Here is a 7,155-nt window from a genome sequence, read left to right as displayed (position 1 = left end):
GCGCCGGGCACGGGGGGAGCGGGGCCCCGGCAGCCGCGCGCCGCCCGCGGGTAAAAGTTGATCCTGAGTCATTCCTCTGCAGATGAACCCGCCACTGACTCATCCGCTGCCAGCCGCGGGGCCCGGCCACAGGCAAGGTAAGGGGTCCCCCCGCTCCGGGGAGCTGGGGGGCGAGGGTCTGGATGTGCCCCCCGGCTCCTCTCGTTTCCGTTGCCATCCTCGCGCCGCCGCGCTCCGACCCGGGGGAGGCGGGGGAGCCTGTGCCTGCTCTCGGCTGTCAAGATTTATCCGCATCCTGCCTTGTTTTGAAGCCACTCGGGCTGAGCACAGACAGCGAGCAAAGCCAGGCACGGTTGTCGGGTTTGTTGCTTTTTTTTTTGTGTGTGTTTCTGGTCCCTTCAGCCTGAGCAGGCGCTGCTCTTGATTCATTCACGGTGCCGCGGACCAGACAGGGGAGCCCGCATGTGTCCCTTGGTTTGTTGTCGCCCAGGCTGGGATTGCGCATTCGCAGCCTCCAGCCACGTCCAGGGTTGGCGGCAGGCTGGCCCGCGTGCCGTTGGGGACTTGTGCTGGCCCTTGGGCAGGTGGCTAAGGTTTTGGAGCGATGCGCGCAGTCTTGTTTTGTTGAAACGAGCCATTTTAAATCGACAGGAGGCTGAGCATGTCCAAAAGTGGCCGTTCGTGTACCATGCTGTTTACTGCCGGTAATGCAGAAACAACAGCGTCTGCAAGCTAGAGATCGGGAGCGCGTTGAGAGAAACAGGTTTCTAGCTAGAGACCAAATGTGCCGGGTTTCAGGTTGAATTGGGATTTTTACGATTGGGTTGGGAAGCCCCTGATAATACAGGTCTGCGATGGAAATGTTGATATATCGGGAGTTCAGATGCCGCACCCAGATGTCGCCTGATGTTACAATAGGGACCTTGCTCAGATATTAAAATACAGGGTTTGCTACTTGATGGGGAGCTTCAGATGGAACTGGATCTAGAACGTAGAATAGCAGCCGTGTGTGCAACAGCAAAGCAAATGAATCCTTATCAAAAGTGAATGCTGAAGGACCCTGTTCTTATGCTTCTCTGAAGCCCTCCTGAAATTGCTATTTAAACCAGTCCGAGAGAGCAAGCCTTCCAGAGCATCTAGACCGTGGAATAGCTCAACAGTTTGAATTGTCTTCTGAACATCTTTGCTAATGATCTCTTGGAATAATATAAACCCACTGAGTTCTTTTCACTGATGCTAAATTCTTTATGAAATCTCACTAGCCCATGCTAATTAAAATAATTTCTTTGACTTTCCAAATAGCTTTTAAATCCTGCTGCATTATCTTTTCTCTTGTTGGTGACTGTAGTCAGAAAGTTTCAGTGAGGGAAGAGGGACATTTTAGACACTGAAGTCACCAGACAATACAAAAAAAAAATGACCGTAGTTGATTGTGATTAAATTGCTGAAGCAGTGGAACATGCTGAAGCTGATCCTTTGTCCTTAACTGGTTCTGTTCTGAATAGCTATTGCAGGGTAGCAGGATGTTGTGATCTCTTACCTCTTGTGTGATGCAATAACTGAATTTCTCTGGTTTTGTTGATTTACTCAAGCTGTTCAGCTGTATGATATCTGAAGACTGCTCAGTACACATCAGTTTCAGATGCCAGCATTCCTCTGCACACTTCTTTTCAAGGATTGCATTCTTTTTTTGGTGCCGATAAGTGGGTACTTCTTGAGCTTGGTACCCATACTTGTAACCTTCCAGCAATTGTGGCCTGTGACTATGGTCCAAAAACTGGGGCAGATGGAAACTGGAAATATCAAGAGGTGAGAAGCAAGGAGATGAAAGTAAGAATATGTCTGCACAGAAGAATGGTAGAGGGATTGTAGCATGGGAAAACTTATCCACTGTTAGGGTAAAGCTAGCACAGCTTTAATTGACATTGAAGTTGTGGTGGCATGGTCTAGCAACCACAGGATGTGCCCGTGGGTCTTTGTGAGCTTATACTTATGCCCTTGCCACACTGTGTTAGCTGCTATTGTTATCTGTGCTAGCTACCTCTATGTTGCAATTCATCCTTTATTTTGCTATGTAGACAAAGCCCGAGAAAAAGCAAAGAAAGAAATGGGAATAGTGTGAACCAGAAAGGGAGCAACCATCAAAAATGAAGGGTGGGGGAGACCATGAAATGTGAAGAGGGTCTTGTGCTGACCTGCAGGACAGAAGAAAAAAGAAAATTAATGAAAATCATGGGGAATGCATCTAGAAAAGAAAGAAGGGATAGAGAGTCCCCAAAGGGAGAGTGTAGGGCAGAGAATGATACTAAAGAAGGCTTTAGTCTTGAAAACTGATTTTTTTTTTCCCCCTTAAATTTCTTACATTCCTCCATATATTTTTCTATTCCCATTTTCCTTTATACCTTTGAGGTTGAACACTGGTGGCAGAATATCTGTTGTGACTTGTGTTGAATTGCTGCTTACTAGTGGATTTGTAACTAGGTTAACGGGGCAAGAATCTTTTAAAATTATATACTGCAACTATAGGTCACTAATCCTCTCCACCCCCCAAAATGTTAAGCCTTTGATTTCCATGCTGTTGCTGTTCCCTGCTGCTCTTCTGTGCGTATGTGGAATAAAAGTATAATATGACTAGAATCCTATGCTCTGAAGCAGAAGGATGGAAAGGAATGCAGCAAGAGGCAACAAAGGAATGGCAAAACCTTTAATACAGTGGTGGACCTGGAAATCCTGTATGGAAGGCAGATAGGGCATTACAATGCAAGTGGAAGGAGGACATTACCTAAGACATCTTGGGCTATGTTCTCAAGCTTTTGTGACTGGTTACTCTAGCATTTGAGGTGTAGTTGAAGGTCTTTAAGTTAAAATTTTAACTCCAGTGTTTTAAAAACTTCAGTATTAATATTAGATGATTGTTCAACAAACAGGTGTTTCTACTGCATTAGGGTAGGAGATTCTCTAGGCTATGTGCAACAAGAACAAAACATTGATTACAATTTTGTCACGTGAACTCTGAATGGATGAGTCCATTGATGCAGAATCTGTATATCAGATGATCCAGACCAGACAGTTAAGAAAGAAACTCTGAAACCTCCATTTACATGCTATAGCGTGGCCTGTACTGAAATGCTGGCACAGCTGTACAAGTTCAGCATTTAAATACTGAACTGTGTCTTTTTAGAGTTTCTTTTTTAATCTAAAAATCAGGGTGTAAATATTATAAGTAGAACGTGCCTGACTGCTGTATAGGCATTCCAAGATTATCGCTCGTGTCAATGGTATCTTTAGGCATTTACCAAACTTATTTGCCTTTTTTGGTTCTGTCTAGATCAGAATTTGGAAGACGTCGACACACAACCTCTTCCATGTTGCCGCCTCATGCCTGCAGCAGACTGTAAAATGAACACACGCAAAGTGCATCATGAGAGGAAAGATGGTCTGTTTATAGTCCTCTCTCAGGCTTAAAAACTGGGAGACGTAGATCCATGCTCTGTCAGACTTCCTATTTGATTTTGAACAAGCCACTTAAGCCCCCATCTTCAACGGGACTTAGGTGCTATCGTTCAGTGCCAGGGTGCCTATCTTTTAGTCTCCTGAGTAGGATTCAGTCCTGAGTTAGGCAGCTAAGTGATACACAGGGAAGGTTAGGAACCTGGGAATGGGAGCCACAAAATCAGCATGCTGAGTGAGAAGCTGCAGAAGGTATTTGACAGGGTTGTGTTTTAGATGCCATCTGTTTCTAGGTCTTGGGCACCTTACTTGGCACCACTAGGAGGTGCCTCTGTACTCTGAATATTCAGAGTCCAGGACCTTTCCTATGTTCTCCTCCCCCCCCACAAAAAAAAAAAAAAAGAGAGAGAAGAGGGAAGTTCATTCTTTCTTTTGAAGCTTGGCCAAAGGAAGAGGTGCTGCTGGTTGGTGGCACTTTTTATCCAGAAGCACGGCGGTTAAAGTAGTATCCCAGTGTGTGGACAATCAAAGTTTAGTGTCTCATAACTCATGTTTTCTGCTTATGGTTAGTCTCTTGTTGAGGGCACTTCTTGCATTGTCTAATCTAAGTTTAATTGGAATGAGGGAGCAAGAGTGAGTTGATTTCTTTAGTTAAGTGGTTAGCGTAGGCCTCTGAAAGGGGGAACACTTGTGCTTCAGTCCCCCACCTCCAGTGACTGTTTATGCATTGTGTGGTGGATCTTAAGAGGGATGATTGGCTTTGGCATTGAGAGAGACTGAGATACTTCTGGACATGTGGAACTTTAGGTGACTGGAAAAACGTAATGTTAAAAACTGGGGTCCTTTAGGGTTGGTTACCAGTTTAGTGGGAGTTTTACGGATCATAGGCAGGATTTATGCAACCAAATCCAAAACTAAGTTCTTTTGTAGGTCTTGACCTTGGTCTTCCTGTATCTTATTTCCTGCTTTGTAGGCAAGCTGAAGACATGAAAAAACTGTGAGATGCTCCAATACTATGGGGGCTGCGTATATGCCTTCCACAGAGAGAGCTTCTCTCTAATTCATTTCATTTATAGAGACAGCCTGCCACTTTTTTCAATGGTACTGTACCAGTCTGCCTTTGAATTGTAAACCCTTTGGGACAGGAAACCTGATCTGTGCTTCGCAACTCTTTCATTGTTCATGGCGTGCTATGGAATGTTTAACTGCTTGTGTAATACCATTTGCCAAAATGCTAGCTGTTTTGGTTCTTAAATTGCAGATCTCGACTCTTTGGGGTGAGAATGTTCTAGAGCCAGAACACATTTTCATTTCCTATTATGAAACATTCTGAAAAAGCATAATAAAGTTTGGTCATTGTGCATGTGCATCTATTTGCATGAGGACTTGAGGTAGTTAAAATGCAATTATGTTATAATAGATTTTTTTAAACTTTAGCTTTTTAGATCATTTTCTGTCCCTTTGCCACTGAAGGAACTCCTGTAGGTTCTCTTGCATGATGGAACTTCTGAGCCTTCACCTCCTGTTCTGCAACCCTACTGTTAAGACTTGCTTTTAAGCCTATGTTTTCTTTTTATTTAAAGGCTAATGAAATATTATTATTAGTTTTAATCCCTTTGAATGTAAAGGCATATCCCAGAATGTTGCCTAATTTCCAAACAAAGAAGATATGGCAGAAATTAAAGCATGCTGAGGACAGCAAGGCATGAGAACAAGATCAAAAGAAGACTGGACACACACCTTTCTGGGGTTATTTGACCCCCCCAGTCTTTCCTGCCTAGAGCAGGGGGGCTGGACCTGATGATCTCACAAGGTCCCTCCCAGCCTAAAACCTCTGTGGATCTGTGAACTATTCTAAATAATGGCCCTTCAGCTCTTCAGATACAGTAGCATTCTACAAGTAGCTCCCTTATTTCACTCTCCTCCCTTAAATTTTAATTTGGTCAAACAGTATAAATGCTGTTAACTTCCATCTTGGTTCCTACATCTGTTTAAACAGCTTTTGCTGCTTTTCTCAGAATTGCCTATAATCAATCAACCTCTCTTTTGGTTTTAACTGCTGAATGTAGCAATCTTGGAATGCCCTTATTTCTGCTGTCTAAAAAAGCGACTTACTTTCTAGAAAACGACTGATTTTTTCCATTGTTGCCTTGCTGTGTTAACTGTTCATATATAGCACCACTTGCTTGGTGTCTGTTGTCGTTTCTGTATGCTGTTTGTTTCTGTATGTTGGGTTATTTTTCTCCAGATATATATTTACTTTTTTTCTGCTGAGATCTCTAACCTCTAGGCCCTTTTCCCTCTGGTATTCTCTCTGCCGGTCTGTTGGGTGTCATTTTCAAAGTTAATTAATATGCTCCTACCTTCTTTAGATCATTAAAGATGCAAATACAATCTGATCCAAATCGGGTCCTGCTCATCCATTGGACCTCTCTCTAAACACACAATTCGCTGTTTTTCTTATGCTTTCTTGCCTTTTATCTTCCCTCCAAGCCCCCCCACTCTTTCTACATTTATTCCAAGGAGCAATATGTTTTTTGCTAATACTGGTGCTACATCTGCTTTGACTGAAATTAATTACAGTTACAAATCTTGGGTGTCTGTACACAAACTGGGAGCAGACTTGATTAATTGAGTCTGCTGAAGTGTGGTAATTACTAGGGGTGTGTGAAGCGGACCATATTAGATTCGGATGTGGCCTGATTTGGGGGGACAGTGATTCGATTATTTGATTTGGATCACTGTTCGATTCGATTTGGCCGGTGCCGAATCTGAAGATTCGATGCTGATTTGGAGAATCATCATTTTGGACATAGCAGAAACATTTAAAGCTGTGTCTACATACCTCAAGGTCTCAGGTGTGGCTTGTGAGTGCTGAGATGATGGGGAGGATGGAGCGTTCCACAGGAATACTTCTGGTCCACTGCTGAGCGTGTGGGAGCCTTTCCCGCCCCCGTGTCTCCCCGGCTCGGCAATCGACCATGGGGGACCCTGGGTGCCCACCCAGCCCCAGAAGGCACAGTGTCAAGACACTTTTTGAAGGTTGGCAGGCTGGGTGACTGTACTGCCTTTGGGGGGGAAACTTTTCCAAACCCTCAGTATTCAACTTGTAAAGAAGTTTTTCCTTATGTCCAATCTGAAGTGATCTTCAGTTAGTTTGTGCCCATTGTTTTGTGTCTTCCCCTTGGGTGCCTTGGTGAACAGATGCTCCCCTGGGCCCTGAGGTATGCCCTTAATATACTTACAGTCTGCCACCAAGTCCTCTCTGAGTCTTCTGCAGGCTGAATAATCCCAAGTCTTTCAGCCTCTCCTCATATGACCTGCTCTCCAGACCTTTAATCTTGCGCGTGGCCCTCTTTTGGACTCTCTCAGGCTTCTCCACATCCTTCCTGAAGTGTGGCACCCAGAACTGGATGCAGTACTCCAGCTACGCTCTCACCAAGGCCAAGTAGAGAGAGTATGACATAGTTTCATAGATTTAGGGTCGGAAGGGACCTAATAGATCTTCTAGCCTCACCCCCCGCCAGGGCGGGAGAACAACAAAACCCCAAAACAAAAACGGGACTCAAATGAGTCCAGCCAGGTAGGCATCCAGCCTCTTCTTAAAGACCCCCAGGGTAGGGGCCAGCACCACTTCCCTTGGAAGTTGGTTCCAGCTCCTAGCCGCCCTAACTGTGAAGTAGTTTTTGCGGATGTCCAATCTAT

At 44.5% G+C, this 7,155-nt stretch overlaps 1 protein-coding gene across 2 annotated transcripts in view; it reads left to right on the top strand.

The window, feature by feature from the left end:
* Positions 1–23: 23 nt before the first annotated feature.
* TRAF3 (TNF receptor associated factor 3) overlaps positions 24–7,155 on the top strand; it is a 107,900-nt gene continuing 100,768 nt past the window's right edge. For both annotated transcript variants that reach the window (XM_019518534.1, XM_019518533.1), the window contains exon 1: positions 24–137. The gene's annotated coding sequence lies outside the window, so the exon portion shown is untranslated. The remainder of the gene's footprint in view (positions 138–7,155) is intronic.

This window comes from Gavialis gangeticus, unplaced genomic scaffold, assembly GCF_001723915.1.
Source record: "Gavialis gangeticus isolate Ggan-Ray unplaced genomic scaffold, GavGan_comp1, whole genome shotgun sequence".
NCBI lineage: Eukaryota > Metazoa > Chordata > Crocodylia > Gavialidae > Gavialis > Gavialis gangeticus.
Note: the sequence above shows the minus strand (reverse complement) of the source record. Positions and strands in the feature narration are given on the sequence as shown.